The 16,833-nt window shown below is 39.0% G+C and overlaps 1 protein-coding gene across 1 annotated transcript in view; it reads left to right on the top strand.

Annotated features, from left to right (window-relative positions):
- Positions 1-16,833, top strand: part of ARFGEF1 (ARF guanine nucleotide exchange factor 1) — an 82,676-nt gene that overhangs the window by 1,815 nt on the left and 64,028 nt on the right. The window lies entirely within an intron of this gene.

The raw sequence follows: 16,833 nt of genomic DNA, 5'->3' as shown, positions 1-16,833 counted from the left end.
ACCGCGTCCCTGCTGGGGGAGAGGCGGCTGTCGGGAAGGGGTCGGAGTGCCGCAGCGCCGTGCGCTGTTTGTGTGGGGTCTGCGCTGTGACAGCACTCGGGTGGAAGCATCGTAGAATCGCTGGCGCTGGGGTGTACAAAGCACGCACACATCCAGCAGCCGGAAAGCTGAAAGGGGAGTTTGGGCTGGTGGTTGGTGGTGAGTGCAGGAGGGGTTCGAAGCTTCCTGTCAAAAAAAAAAAAGAAAAACTAACAAAGACAGTGTGTTTACTGAAACACTTCTGGAGAAATGCCTGCTTCGTTGAAATAATGCGTAGATGGGTTATATCCCTCCCATTTGTGTGTAATGGCTTCTGGGTTTGGGGATTATTATTTTATGAATTCTTGATTTTTGTGCAGTGGTTATGTCTGTTCAAATCCATTTGCTTGAAGAGAAGATACTGAAACTCACTTGTTTTAAAAAATGAAGTAGTTTCAAGCTCTCTGTTCTGTTCATTTCTCTTTTAAAATATTTTTCGTTATAAAAAAAGTGCTGCTCTTCGCTTTCAGGCTTTGTCTGACAAATGCAGGGGGAGAAATGGCAGTAGTTCAGCTCTTTATTTCTTAATAATTCAAGTATGTTGGAAAAAGTTCTTGTATCACTCATTTATTGCCCTAATTTGTTAATAATAGTCTTACAGCTTTGACAGATCCCTTTGGCTTTTCCACTGACCTTATACTGCATAATTAAGTTAGAGATAAAGTGGAGAAATATTCTGTTATTTAGCTGAGTTTGCATTCAGCCTGTATGTCATCTGTAGAATCAAATGCTGGTGTTAACCTTGAGTTTATGCTGTACTTTGTTTTCTCAGTAGGGAGATCTGCCTTAAGTGTCACCGGATCCCTCCTAGGCATGGTCCATTGTTGTGCACCTGACAAAGCAAAGCCTCTGGGTTGTGCAGCCTGCCTCCTGTGCTCTGATCTGTGCCAGGAGACCCCCAGCAATCATCCCAGTGATTGTTGTGCTGCAGCCTCAGTGAAACCTTGTCTTGTTGGTCTGATTGCACTGTTTGGGCCGTAAATAAGAGCAACAATATCATGTGTGGGTATAAAAGATAGCAAAGCAGGGGTAAAAGAAATGCGAGACTGTGTGTATTAGCTAATGTGCATAGAAAGGCATCATTGACTTTAGAAATGGCAGAAATGATGTTAATTACCATATCAGAAGTCAGTGACATTAGATTATGGCACGGTGAAATACATTTAGTGATGGTTTATGAACGTGTCTTTTTTTTGTGCATCGTGGAGAACTAATTTCACAGTGGCAATGTATAACTCCCAAATATCACCTCTAACTATAAAAAGCTTCTCAGAGAAAAGTAAACATCCTCCCTATTTTGCATGTATGCTGGCTGGGATTAAGGCTGGGCTGCGTTGCTTGTAGCAGAATTGAAAGTAGAATGCCTAAGTTTCACTTTTCCTCTGGAGGACCAGGTGGTATCTGCCCTGAGAAGTACCTTCTGGCCAGACAATTTCTGGCCACCTTAAGCAAGGAGTAAATGTTTTTTATTCCTGTGCAATTGTTTGATTATAGAGACCAGTAAAATGTATGATAAAAATTCAGTAAGACAGTGCTTTAGAGTTAAGGTGGATTTGGAGTTAACTGTGACAAACTTTAAAGTTTTCTTGATTTTTTTTTTTTTTTTTTTTTCCTAAATGCTGCTTATATAAAAGGTAGCTCTTAAAAGTTATGAGAGTAATTACACATTCTCAAGCCAACATCATCTTTTGCAGTCTGAGTGTTTAATTGATTGGGCTTCCCTGAAAGTATCTTACATAATACCAAACTTCATTATTCGGATTTTTTTTCCAGCTGCATGAGTGTAATAGTAAGATGTTGTTTATTGTATCATAACTACTAGCAGTTGTTACTAATCCAAAGGTGTTCATTTTTTTTTTTCCTGGAAATTTTGGCATAGTGACATAGGGAGGAAATTAAGCCTGGTAACTCATGTCCCATGTCTTTCTATCCACCAGGTTTTGTCTGGGCTAATGCAGAATAGTCAGCTCCAGGTTTCATGTATTTTTTCGTGTAAGTTTGTTCTTTCTGAAAGACATTTTCTGTATGTAAGAAACATTACATTTCCTTCCCTAGTCACCTCATGAAATACGGTTAATTAGAAACTTTCTGTTGTGTGCATAGCAGTGTACTTTCAAGCTGTGTAAGGAGTAAGTTTATCTTTAAAATTGTCCATTTGCACAGCATCAGGCATCTAGCTGGCAGGATTAGATTGAGAGGTCCCTGCACTGCTGGTTGTGCTGCTCTTTGTCTGTTACGGTCTAGGTAAGTTTACAGTAAACATACTGCATTGTGTGCAGTCCATAAAAGGTCTTGGGGAAAAAAGCTCTTCTCAGTTGGATATAAAAATTTTAATAGAAAGAACAAAAGCTGTCAGCGTGTTGTGTCAGAATCCAGGCTGTGGGTTTGTCTGCTTGGAAGGGCAGCTAATAGCAGGACCTAGCTGAGAAAACAAATTCCCTGTGTGTATAAAGGGCGCTCGTTTGTGCGCAGACTGAGACCCGAGAAGTTCTCTTCAAATCTCCAAACTGCAAAAAATATGAAGTGATAAAGATAAGTAACTAATGTGCACTTTAAAGACAAGTGTGCATGTGCTGCTTGGAATTCTGAAAGTGTTGACTGAAGAGGGCTGAAATACAGTTTTAAAAGGTTCTTCAAATGCTCCCTGATTGTGCAGTCTTTCAGGCAAACATCCAGCTGATGCAGGATCCAGGATCCTCATGCAGTGTGGATGTAAAAGCTCCATTCTATTTGTGCTGCCATTGCAGGCATATATAGGAGATTAATAAATACTGAACCTTAGTTTTTCTGAAGACAAGCAAAGTTTGGAATAGATCTCTAGCCTCAGGGGTAAGAAGATTGACCTCTACCTGCACAGATTTCTGAATGGCCTGGGACAGCCTCACCAGCATCATTTCTATCTGTCTCTCTTTACCCGTCCTGCTGTCATTTTCTCATGTCTTGTTGCATGTACTTACAACCATGTTCAAATGGAGGTAAGCTAGCTAGTAGTCAATACTGAAAGGCATGTACATGTTGCAAATGCTGCATGCATTGAAAAACTTGTATGAACAGTTAAAAATGCCTTTTGAAGACAATTACTGTGTTCTGGATTCAATTTGGCAGGAGGAGTGTTGGATGAGCAAAATTTCTGTTCATAGTTTGGATAATGCTCTTTTCGATAGACTGGTTTTGTCATTTATCAAATCCAGTTGTTCGTTTTAGACGCAAACCCAGAATTTTCAGTGATCTTTTCGATGGAGATTGACATGGTATTGTACCATTGTCTGTTGTCTGCATGTGCTATAGGCATTTATTTTCGCAATATACAAGTCACCATTGTCCATGCAAAGTTTATTTTCTGGTTGTAATTGTTCTTCTGAAACACTGCGGAGTAAACAAGAGGGATGAATAGAGATTTTCTGCTATTGCAAATCAAGATATATTTAAAAAAAAAATCCTTCCCTCTTTTTGCTTGCTGTGCTTGAGCTTTAGCAGGTTTCTCTTTGTGGTAGAGTTCTTCTGCACTTTTGCAAAGGTTTCAAATGTAGCTTGGTAGCAGTAGGGTTTGGTTGGCCACCTGAACTGCTTTTCAGGTTGCCTTCTCCATCTGAGGTGTAAAGTGCAGTTTATGTCAGATTTATGGGGCTAATTTAAGAGAAGCAGTGTATAGTGGGAATTGTTGTGAATGTCATCAACTGTTGGCTGTATAGAATGGCAGTGCTGACAAGCGTTAATCTCCCTTGAGAAAGGGAATGGTTGGCAGGGTGCACGTAAAAATATTTTTGTAGAAAACAAGGTAGATTGTATTTGAGTCAGAAAACTGTTGGTGGGAAATGAGTATCAAATAATTGCTTTTTGTTTTAGAAAAAGAAGATAAAACAGGTGTTTTTTCAGGTGGAGCTCTGATTTCATTCTGAAATACATCATGAATGAAAGCCTTTTGATATTTTGAAAGTTTTAATATTGATTTTTGATCTATTTTTAAAACCTAATCTTGGAAGACTTACAGCATAAGGTAGCTTTTAAGTGTATTTATTCTGCTTACTTCAGAGCGGTGATTGGAATGATAAAGCTTAGAAAGAGAAACTGTCATATGACAACAATATGCACATCTGTTTCTTACAATGAGATGCCTGTCCTGTTTTGTAGTTTCTTTCCTAGTTGATCTGTTTGCATATCCTTTTCCGGTGTGTTGTTCCTGTAATGGTAAACTTTTTCTCTTTTCCTTTGGTTTTCATCTGTATTTCTTTCTCGTCTCCTGTTAACCATTATTGCATTAGTTTATTTTTTCTTTAGCGTGACAGCAGCATCCGTTCTTGTGGGTCTTTGTTGTACACAATTGAAAAAAAAACCCTAACTGTGTTTGTTGACATCAGATGTACATTCAAGTCCTTTTCTGTAGGCTTTCAGTGAATAGTTAGGGTTGAGCTGGCATTATATTGGTTTGTTGTTAAATACATCACCTTGTTCAGTTGTCATGTTTTGGGGAAACTCCTGAAAACCACAAAGGCTCACAAAGGCCAAGGTGAAGAAGTCTTGTCTTTTTAGAGGGCAACCTGTCTGTCCAGTGGTGTTGATTATTTTAAGTCTCTGGAGCTTTAAAGTAAACGCAGGCTACCAGGAGCCTGGAAAGCAAGCACAGTGAGATTGTGCATGGCTCTCATGCAGGTATAAGAAGGGTAGCCATAGATTGATGATTGACTTCAAAATAGGAGAAAAAGTGTTTCATGTTTCCAGCATTGAGCCATGGATTTCCTGTATGTATTTTTGTCTGGCAAAGACTGCTGAGCATTACAGGGACACTTGACAAGACATTCACCTCGGAAGGATGATGGAGCATTGGTGCTGAAATGATGGGAAGCACTTCTGCAGGTGGAGAGGAGGAAAGAGAATTGAGGAAAAAAGCTTTAATCTGTTAGAGGAGACAAAACTGCACCATGCGTGTTTGCAAGCACATAATATGTGTTCTGGCTGTGCATGTCAGGCAGGTATGCACCATGAAGTGCTCTGTGCATAGCTGACAGCTGCTACCATGCCCTTTCCTGGGGTAAATAGTAGAAGAAACAGTAGGTTATTGTTAGGCAAACCACACCTTAATGTAAAGTATATCCAGGAACTCTTTAAACAGCCAGGGAAGACAGAAAGCACTTCCGTGAGGTTTTTATAGGTAGAGGATACTGTACAAGGACACTTGAACAGATGATAGCTGGTGTGCTTAGTTTCTATGAAAAACACCTAGTGCCAGAACTTAAATCTCACTGATACCAACAAACAGAAACCCTGGCATATGTGCTTTATGGATGTCTTAATGAATGCAGGAGAGTGTCAAATGGAAGTAACTGTTTTGAGGACAAGGTAGATGATATTTGTTATGTCATGCTTCCCATTTTGAGTGCAGATGTGAAAGAGCTTTCTAAAAATAGGCATGTTGAGTCCCCAGATTTTGAAATACCTGGCAGAACTCCCTTATTGATTTCCAGTAAGTCTTAGGGCGCCGAGAAAATTCTAAAGGACTGGAAGAAGTCAGCTACTGTGCCAACACTGTTAAAAGGATGAATAGGATGACCTCGGTAATTACTACTGTAATGGCCAAATGTTAGTGCCAGCAAGGCAGAGGAGTAGCTGACACGTGGTGAGTGAGAATGAAAATACAAGTTAGCAAGAATTTCAGAAGATTTAACATCTGTCCCCTTCCAGCCCCCCCAGAAAGTACCCTCCACCAGCGTGAGTTTTGGTAAAACACAACACAGCCTGTGTTGTTCAGTTCTTAACTTTACACTCTTGGAAGTAACAACTGGCAAACTAATACATAAAAATATGTGTGTGTATAAATATTGACAGATTTTTTTGCTATTTTCCCACTTTCATGTTGCTTCTATCCAATCATCTTAGCTTCTACTCCTTTTGGTGCTGGAGATTTTGCTTGTGTTTCTTTCTGGGTTTGGTTTTCTTTGTACTGTTGCTTTTGTTGCTGTTTTTTACATTTGAAGTTTTGCATTCTTTGTAGTTGGTGCAGGCACATTAGTAGATAATGAGATTTTGGTTGGAAGCAAGAGATGTTAAAAGAGTTCCTGAGAAACATGAGCTCATAGAAAGATGCTGTAGTTGAGCAGCTTCAAAGTCTGGATTGGAAATGCAAGGGTTTCATTAACATGGAACCTGAAACAGCTTTTACAGTAATGTTATTTGTGGTTTTTGGATGCATTTTATTATCTGAGACATGCTTGACGAGGAATACAAATAAAAGCACAAAAGTCAATCCGTAGTTCTGTTGTTTCTATTTAGACATGGGAGGGAGAACAGTGTGCTGGTTTTATTAGCATTACACTTGTGTTTTGGTCTGTTCTTTCAAAAAATTTGTTTTAATTCAAGGAAAAATTGTTTCAGAGATTGTTTGCATCTGGCTTTGCTTTTCAGGACTTCATAAAATGTATTCCCACTGGATGCTTCCTGTTACTTGTCCAAAAAAAGAAAAAAAAAAAAGATTTTTGGAAATTTATAAAAAGTTGGCACTTGATTTCATGGGTGTTTAAGTGAAGTTATGTTTTTAAGTGCTATACTGAGAAACTCATGTATTTCATGTCTTGTAGGAGTGCTGTTTAAGAGGAAGCACACACACATTCCTACCAAATAAATACTGTTTTGAGAGAGAGAATTTCATCTCCGTCTTCATCACCTGCCCACTGAACTTTGCCTCTTCAGGCACAACTTCCTGAACTGGGTGACCATTGCTGCACTCCAATGGAGTTTATTCTATGAAGCGGGCTGCTTGTGGCTTTTTTCTAAATATACTTCAAATATACTCCTGCTAGTGAAGGATTCCAAAGCAGATACGTATTTGGTTGCAATGTCTGATTACATTTCCAAAATATTTTTTCTGCTCAGTTTTAATGTATTTCATCCTCCTGTGATGTTATTATTATTTTTTGAGCTGGAACAAAGCAGAGTTTTTCAACAGCATCTCAGGTGGACCTGGAAAGAAAAACCTGTAAAGCAGATAAACACTTTACCAAAGCAATGGCCAGTAGCCCCTGTCTAATTAGATAATTTCATGTGGCTGCTTGTTTCATTGGCCCAGATTCTGACTTCTGCAAGTATACTGTTCTTGTATTATTTAATTTTTCAGCGAAACAGAGCTCATTCTAATTGCATTATATAAATAGGGTTGGTTGTGGGTTTTTGTGATATGTGCCTTACATATTGCATTTGTGTCTCCTATCCTGGTTTTTGATTGTGGAATTATATACACACCTAAACAACTCAATTTTACCCAAACCAAGAGATTCTCCTGCTGGGACACCTGTGCTGTAATTGCTGTGAGCTTTCCTTTTCCCTCCAGTTGACAATTTCTGTCTGGGATGCATTATTTTTATTACCCCCAACTTTTCTTGTACCCCACGCATCATATATGTTATTCATTATGAGATTGCATGGTTATTGATGTTAGGCTGCTTAATTGGGTTGCATTCAAATGTCTGTAGTCTACTGCCCCTAGATTTTTTTTTCATTTTGTGTATTTCTTGGGCCAGGAAAAACATTAAGATGTTCTTAAGAGACTTGAAAATGCTACATATTTTCATTTAAATATAGTTTATTCAATCCCTATTTTGCCTCTGTTTTTAAACGCAGAGGAAGATGAATACAAAAAACATTCAATTGATAACACGAATCCTGCATTCATTGTGCGTAGCACTTTATGTTTTGATAATTTTAACAGGTTGGGAATGTTACTCGTTCATTTCACATACCAACAGAAGTATGACTAGGAGTGTGAGTAGTTCATGTGTAGAGGTTTTGAGCGGTGCTGGGCACAGAAATGTTTTAGTGCTTTATGTTTTCATATGGTGTGAATGTGGGAATCTCGAGTGTCAGTTTTCACAGCAGCTAGTTGCCAGGAATACCTGAATGACCAGCACACTTCTGTATCGCAGTGCTGCTTTGCAGTTAGGGGGCAACTGGAGGGAACAAATATATGTACTTGGAAATCGTGGTGAAAGTGTTGGGCTCTACTACTGAGATGTTAAATAGCAATTTATTCTGCAGGGCTCAGCTGTACAGGTATCGTTGAGGTACACTTATGCATTTTTCAACCTGTTCTATAAATTTAATACAAATTACTGTAAGTAGTGTGTCGCTGGTTTGATTTCTTTGATAGCTTCAAAGCATATTAATTCTAAAACTGTGCTACAGGTTTAAACTGGTGATGCCATGACAAAGTAGTACTTCTAATGCAGTTAATAAACTATGTGTAAAAGTCTGGACAGTACTGTTGCATGGACCAAGAGCACAGCAGCTTATAAAAAGCCGTAGCGTTCCTGGAACTTGGGAAAGCTAGAAAATCCAGAGTCTTAGCCTAGCTTGCTTCATTTGGCTAATGGATGGTGACGTCAGCAAGAGCGTGTATTGCATCTTGTACAGCATATAGGAGAGGAGATAGGAATTAATTGACCTCTGTTTCATTATTCTGAAATGGAAACAGAGCTTTATAACAGCTATAAGTAAAACTGCCAGAGTAGGGCAGCTGCGCTTGCGTAACATTTTGAAAGCTGGATGAAGACTGCCTAAGTGCCTGAGAAATATGATGAGCATTTTCTTTACCTGCAGTGAAATGAGACTCTTAGATTTTTTTTCCACTGTAATTTAAGCCATGACACTGTTTTTTGTGACTGTGTGCTCATACTGTGCATATAAGTAGATCTAGAATACTTAGAGATTTGGCAATAAGGAGAAATAGTTTTCTCCGTTGAGGTTATCTCTCTTCTTTGCCATGACTGGGGGGAAAATGGTTAGTGGTTTGGAGGAGCCTTAGCTTTGTGTCTGAGAGGCAGAAAGGAAGAGGAGTTTGACCTGCCTACCTGAGACTTAATGTTGTATTTTCAAGCTCTAGACAACAGGCTGTGCTTGGGTTCCTAATGCTCTTCTAAGAAGGAGAAATTTGGTCCATTTGATCCTTCATCCACCAGCTTTCACCTGAAAGCAGAAGCTGCAGTCTGTCTGCTTGGTTGTTCTGCAGTTCTTCCAGTATTGAACTTCTGGCAGGTAACATGGCATCGAGATGCTTCCTGCCTCTACCCCTGGGTTTTTTTTATGCTTTTGTGCAGGATTCCACTTGAATAACAACCCCTTCAAAGCAAAAATCTTTCCCCTGCTCAGAGGCCCTCTCTGGAAGTCTGGGTCAAGGTGAAATATCCTCACGATGAAACGAATGACTTTAATTTCTCTATGAAAGAGCAAGAAAAGTGTAATTTTAAGGGTTTAAAAAACAAGTTAGGGGCTATTAGCAGTGTACATCTGTGTGTGTATAAATATATATATATATGTGCATATATATTTTAAAAGAAAGGGGGAAAAAGCTGTGAATAGCCCAGATTATATGTAACCTAGTAGATGCCTCTGTGATGATGAGCATTAGCTGCTGGTGGAAGATAGCTGCAAATAGATTGCCTAGAAATATCCAGAGTTGTATGCCAGCTTATGAAATGCAAAGAAACTTCTACCGATAGGTAGTTTCCTTGTGTAATAGTGAAGGTTGTTTTGGACTGTCTGTTGTGGTTTATAATAGTTTGTTTTATCATACATCCAACAATGCTCTTAAAGTTCAGTAAAAAGTGTAATTACTGTTAAACAAATTACATAGAAAAAAATCAGCTGTGCTAGTCAATGTGAGTACATTTTTGCATAGCAGATTGTTATGAAATTGTGGATTCAACTAATACTAAATTGAACACCTTAATAGTTGTGTTCTTCATGAGTGGAAGTATGGCTGTGTAACGTAGTGTGCAACATGGATGGGCCTAACAGTACTGAGTGGTACTGACCATTCTTAAGTATCTTCCACTTGAAGATTTTAACCTGAGAAAAGAGGGAAAAGTTGCTGTATGAGTAGTTGTCTTAACTTAAGCAGCCTCTCAAAAATACTTCCTTCAGAGTTAGGTAAAATGAGGTAACAGGTAAAGGTTTTATTCTATTAATCATCTAATGGATATTTGCATTTGCAGGTGACACTGGAGCTTTTGTAATACTGTGATAATCATATTCTGACTTAGTGTGTTCATTCATGTTAGTCTGAGCTGCTGTCTGTATCAAATCTAATGAAAAAATCACGTCGTTAACAATAGTGTGATATCGAACTTCTGTTTACAAATAGGAGTTTTTGCTCAAGGTGAAAATTACAAAGCTGGCATGGTTGTAGCTTTTTTTGGGGCATTCTGTAGACATAAAAATAAACCTAAGCCCATACTTCTTCATTGTTCTGTAGATTTTTTTCTCTCTTAAGTGTAGTATGACAGAGTTTATAGATAATCATTAAACTGTGGCTATCCTGTATCTTGGAAGTATGCTGTCACCATTTTTGTAGCGTTCAGAGCTACAGCAAGGGGAAGTGTCATAATGCTTTTCGAACAGATTTTTATCAGTAGTGTAAGTCAGATATGAACTTTCACATGACCTTTAAAATTTTAGTGCTTGAAATAGATAGAAGTCTAGCAGTGTCATTTGTTTTGCTTCTTGATTTTTTTGTCCCTACTTGCAGACCACTTCTGAAATTTACTAGTGAGCAAGCTGCTTAATGGGCACTACATATATTTTGACCATTTCTGAGGGTATAATGGAACTTCTAAGGATCTTGGATGTAAATCTGAAATAAAGCTTAGGAATGCTGGGATAATTCACACTACTGGTTACTTAACAGTAAGGTATGTGAAATCTCGTGTAGGCATTCAATGTTTTATAGTAAATGACCGCCCTGTGGTCAGGTAGTTAATAGCTACATATCTAATTTTGTCAGTTTCAACTCTGGATTATTATTATTTTTTAACAAAACAAAAGGTTCAAAATAAACCTGTCAAGATAAACGATAACTTTGAGATAACTACGCTCACGTGCCTGGCTTAGAATAATCAACATTATAGGCCAGGATCTGTTTTATTATGTGAATCCTTTCTGTATGCTTATCACATCTAATTAGTAAGTTGTGTGCTTGCATTCATAAATGTAACAGCAGAGATGTCACTGCTTTTGGTGTCAGAGAATCATAGAATGGCTTGGGTTGGAAGGGACCTCAAGGATCATCGAGTTCCAACCCCCCTGGTCCATGCAGGGCCACCAGCATCCCCATTTAATACTAGACCAGGCTGCCCAGGGCCTCATCCAACCTGGCTTTGAACGCATCCAGGGGCGGGGCATTCAAAACCTCTCTGTGCAGCCTGTTCAGTACCTCACCACCTCTCTCGGTAAAGAACTTTCCCTGATATCCGATCTTAATCTTTTCTCCCTCAACTTAAAACCATTTCCCCTTATCCTGCCATTATTTACCCTTGTAAAGAATTGGCTCCCCAACTGTTTATAGGGTTCCTTTAGGTACTGGAGGGCTGCAGTGAGATCACCCTGCAGCCTTCTCTTTTCCAGGCTGAACAACCTCAGTTCCATCAGGCTGTCTTTGTATCTTGGCTAACATGTGAAACTTGAGCATCCTCAGTGTATGCAGAAGTAGTTTGTACTAGCTGGTTTTTAAAATTATGGAGTAAGAGTGGATAGATCAACATTGGTATGGTGGTATGAGTAGGAAGATTTTCCCAGTTTGAAGTTTAAATCAAAATTGTCATTAACTTATTGGAATTATAGTTCTTAGAGGATCTCTGATCTTGAACTGTTTAATAAACTATATGATAGCATTTTATTGATCTCTAACAAAGGAAAGGGAAGTAGTAGATGTTAGTAGCATCAATCTGCTTAATTTTTTTAAAGAAAAATGTGCTAGGGGATTAAGGGAGTGGGACATCTTGAGAACGTTGAACTGTCACATCTGAATTGTAGCATAACACAGAACTGGTGAAGAACAGAATGGATGTGTACACTGTAGTGAGGAAGCAGCAGCACAGACTTGGCAGGTGAAGATGAACCATCACGTATATCTGTAAGGCAGTCAGTGAGCACATAGGTAAGTGGGTGGAAATCGAGTTTTACGCTGCTTTTCAATTCCAGTGAACCTCAACCTGGTTGGCTGTTAAAGGGATTGAGTTTTTCTATTTCCCAGCAGGTATTAAAATTTTATAAAGTTGTATGCTGTTTTGGGGTGAATTATGAGGTGATGAAGATTGACAGAAATAAATATATGAAAGAGCAAAATCAAGCTGCTGAAAACTGTAGTTGTGCTACACTAGTTCACTCATAGAGAAATTTGCGGAAGTTGTTGTTCAGTGCAAACTAATCAGTATGAGAAGCAGGAGAGAGGAAGTGGAGAACTGGTCTCAGTTTTGTGCATGTGTGGTGTGTGCGCCACCAGGGACTCTCAGTGAGACTTTTATCCATCAGTGGAAACAGAATTGAAGTTACTGTGAGTGATTCCATGGAAATATTGATTCCTTTGTCAAAAAGACAAATTGGAAAGCAAAAAGAAGAAAATGAAATTGTTAAATCACTTTATAAAGATTCCACGTATTTCACATAACAGTTTTGCTCTCTGCTATCTCCCAAAGAGACAGTGGAGTGAGAAAATACTCATAGGTCAGCAAGGGTGGCCTAAATTTTTCTTCTAAAAGAGATAGAGTATTCCTCTTGCTTCTTGGTTGTGAAAAGAAAGTGGATGTGAAGGAAGTCTATAAGGTTGTACATGAAGGAAGAACAGCTGTTTGTAATTTCTCGTTATGCAGGTACAGAAAGCCTGTAAAGAACACAGCTTAATTAAAGCAAAAAATACTATTTCCTACAGCTTGTAATTACACTAAGTGCCTTCAGTAATTACATGAAACTTTTGGAAGAGTTGTCAAACGTGAAGGAACAGTCCTTGTGCTTGAGAGCATAAGCAACATGTGGGTTGGTGCTGGTAAGAGGGGGGACAGTTTTGGAGATTTTGTCCTGCTTTTGTAGTTCACTTAGATACAATAATTGCAGCAAGATATAAGTTAGATGTTGGGGACATTAGTATTGGCTTTTTTTATGTTGTTTGTTTTTTGCCAATTTACTGGCTTTATTTCTGACTTCTGGGTTTGTTTTCATAGAAACATGGAATGGCCTGGGTTGAAAAGCACCACAGTGATCCTCTAGTTTCAACCCCCCTGCTATGTGCAGGATCGCCAACCACCAGACCAGGCTGCCCAGAGCCACATCCATACCCAGAATGTCTCCAGCGATGGAGCATCCACAGCCTCCTTGGGCAGCCTGTTCCAGTGTGTTACCACTCTGAGTAAAAAACTTTCTCCTAATATCTAACCTAAACATACCCTGTCTCAGTTTAAAACCATTCCCCTTGTCCTAGCACTATCCACCCTTGTAAACAGTCTTTCCCCCTCCTGTCTATATGCTCCCTTAAAGTACTGGAAGGCCACAGTAGGTCTCCCTTCAACTTAGCTTAGTCCAAGCTAAACAAGCCCAGTTCCCTCAACCTTTCCTCGTAGGAGAGGTGCTCTAGCCCTCTGATCATCTTAGTGGCCCTCCTCTGGACCTGTTCTCAGAGCTCCACATCCTTCCTGTGCTGGGGGCCCCTGGCCTGGACACAGTACTCCAGATGGGGCCTCAAAGAGCTGAGTAGGGGGATTATCACTTCCCTCTCCCTGCTGGCCACTCCTCTTTTAACACAGCCCAGTTTTCCCAGTCCTCAATTACATGAACTTCCTTTAAAAAACTGAGATACGGTTCTTCTGGTTGAGTTTCCAGTTTTGGACCCTGGTCTGCTTATGCCTTTCCTCAGACATTCATTGGCTGGCAAGTTTAATTGGTTGACTTTGTGTCTCTCATTTGAAGTTTATTTTCATTTAGTTCCATCACATCTGTAGTCTGGTGAAATGGTTTTGAGCTGGCTAGTGCGAAAGTTCAAAATATTACTAAGTTGTCTTTGAATTCTTTTTTTGATGTTTAATTTTACGGGTTAAAAAGCATGCTTAGCCATAGCTACATTTTCTTTCCATTAAATGGATTCATGCTACTGCATGAAAATCCCTGTCTGAGGACATGCAATTATAATGAAAATGCAGGTTTTCTGGGAATGATGTTATGATCTGAAGGTACAAATTTTGGAATTAAACTTTGCAGGTTGGTGTAAAAAGTTGTGCTGTATGTGATGTAGGAAGAACAGAATGCTTGTATAACATGAGGGGAGCTGAACTGATGCAAAATGTGTTACAGCTTAATTTTTAAGTAATATTTTGTTAGGCCTTAAATACCTTTATTTATAAATAAGCCAACTATTTAGGTGGAGCAGTCATATTTTTTTTTCTTTAAGTTTCTGCTGATATTGGTGCTGAGGAAAAAATGAGAAACCGGATTTGTTACTGTCAGATCACCTGTCATTTGTTCTGCTGTTCCTATGTAGTTGATCCTGTTACGAGAGCATAAGCTTTTGAAACAAGACTCTGTTGAAAGGCAAGGTGCTTAGCGTAGGAGTCTTCATGTGCAGCAGCTCAGTGTGCCACTGGCAGTCCTGCTTGGCAGGCTTTGCAGAAAGGTTCAGCAAGCCCACCCCACGCTCGGCCTTCCCAGCTTTCTGTGGCAGCTTTCTGTACAAAAGTTTGAGCAGCCAGCGTGTGTGAAAATGCACAGATGACAATGCAGCAGTATCAAACTGAATCCTATCTTGAGTCAGGTATTTCGTGAGGTGCTTCTGTTGAATGTATGTGATGCTTTTTCAGTTTTCAATATGGTCAAAAATACTAATATTGATTAAATCTTAAGAGTTAGTCAGAATTGTTTCTGTTTAGCCTTTTGTTTATCTCACTCTTCGACTGCAAGGGAGTGTTGAGGTAATGTTCTTGTGTAACAAATACTTTGAAAATGAGTGAGTTGAGTCAGAAATGCTGATTGAAGGGAACTAAGGAGGCTGCTGGTGGAAAGCAGGGCCACGGACCAGCTGGAGGCCTCTCTAGCAGCAGGCCACCACTTCTCTGGGCAGCCTAGTGCAAAAGAGGTTACACTGGTAGCAGCACATTGGATTGTGCACAAATCTCTCCCTTGGAGGGATGTATTTGGTGGAACAATCGAGCAACTGTATTATAGAGGGGTAAGGTAATTTCTTACTATCAGGTCTTTGTTGTTTTTTTTTTTTTTAATTGGGCTGCCCACATTTGCTGACTTTGAGCTTAAAGGTCAGACTTAAAGATGCTCTTCGGAAAGGAACTTACTGTGTCCTTTCAGACAAGGAATGGAGTCACAAGATTTTGATCTGTATATATTTAATTTCAGATATGCTTTTCCAGGCAGAGAGAAATGATTGGATTGAAAATGCTTTCCCTATTTCAAATGTAATTTACCTTCTGCTGCAAAATTTTTTCTGCTTCTCTCATCTTTGTATTTTTGCAGAAAATGATGTTTTTCCAAGCAGAGGATGAGGTTTGGGTTTGACACTGTTCTGTGAGTTTTTGATGTTAAAAATGAGGGAAGCTGATCTACTGTATTAATAGGGGGGAAAAAAGGTCCAACTTAACATGAAGAGGAACAGTTTGTGTTACCACATTGTTTCGTTCTGTGTAAGATACTATACTACATTTCTTAGAGCTTTCATCAGAAATATATATAATCAGGTCTTTTATCTCCCTGCCTTTATGAGTTTGTTTTAACTTCTCAAAATAAAAAAAGGCTCTACGTTAGTAGATAAGGCATGCTCTTCATAAAAAGCTTATCAGGGTGTCTGATAAACAGTGGAGGAGGCTAGAAATTAATCAGTTTTCCAGCTACAGTTTCACTCCTGTGAAATAGAGTCAAACTATTTCCTGAGTCAAACTATTAGGTAAACGTTCACAGTATGTCCTGAGTTAAAATTTCCTCCTCAAGCTGATGTAGGGAACAAAAAATCACAGATTAAATATAGAGCAGTGTGTATGTGTGTGTATATACACACACTCTCAGTTTTGGAGAGATACATAGCCTGAATTTTCTTCTTTCTGCTATTAACCCAAAATAGCTATATTATATTCAGTGTACAAAGTGAAAAACACAGACGCTTAGATCCAAATTTGTTTCTTAAAAAATGCATCAGTAATAACAAGGGCTTTTCATAGAATCGTTTGAGTTGGAAGGGACCTTTAATGGTCATCTAGTCCTGCTCCCCTGCAGTGAACGGGGACACCTACAGCTTGGTCATGTGCTTGGAGCCCCATCCAGCCTGACCTTGAGTGTTTCCAGGGACAGGCAGCCTTTTGACTTCTCTCAACTTCAGAGGATATTGTATCAAGCTACTGTGGCATATTAAGAGTTATTGATGATTCACCTTCTCTAGAATTAGGCAAACATGTTTTACAGCCTGAAACAATGGAGACACTGATTTCCTGGTGGATTGGAGGAAACATAAACCACACACACTCTGTAGGCCTTCTCATACAGGTGGCCCAAGCTAGGATTTTGCTGTCTGAAAGAAAATATTCACTCAGATGAATTGCTGAAAAAATAGAGAATAGGATTGGATTTTTTGGGTCATTTCTCTTTATTAAGTATGCTGAGAAAGTGCTGTGTCCCATTAGTGGAATCAGTAGGAAGTATTGGGAAAATGCTCCTATTAACTTGTATGAACTGCTCTGGAGAAACGTGAAAGTGTTATGTAGTACTATAAACCATTAAATTTTATCATTCCTTAAGGCTTTTTTTTTTTTTCCTTTCTTAAGTTTGGAATGTAATTCTTAAGTCCTTGTGGAGTAGCAGATATTTCCATGAACTTCATGTGCATTGAGTGCTTTATGATGTTGTGTTGCATGACAGAGAGAATGTGAATATAAAGTCTGTCATAAATCTCATTTATTTAAAGACATAATTACTGATTTATAATTACTATTTTCTTTTTCATTGTTG

The sequence above is a fragment of the Phasianus colchicus genome, chromosome 3, assembly GCF_987193195.1.
Source record: "Phasianus colchicus chromosome 3, bPhaCol1.hap1.1, whole genome shotgun sequence".
Classification (NCBI taxonomy): Eukaryota; Metazoa; Chordata; class Aves; order Galliformes; family Phasianidae; genus Phasianus; species Phasianus colchicus.
The sequence above is the reverse complement of the archived record's forward strand: the minus strand, read 5'-3'. Positions and strand labels throughout refer to the sequence as shown.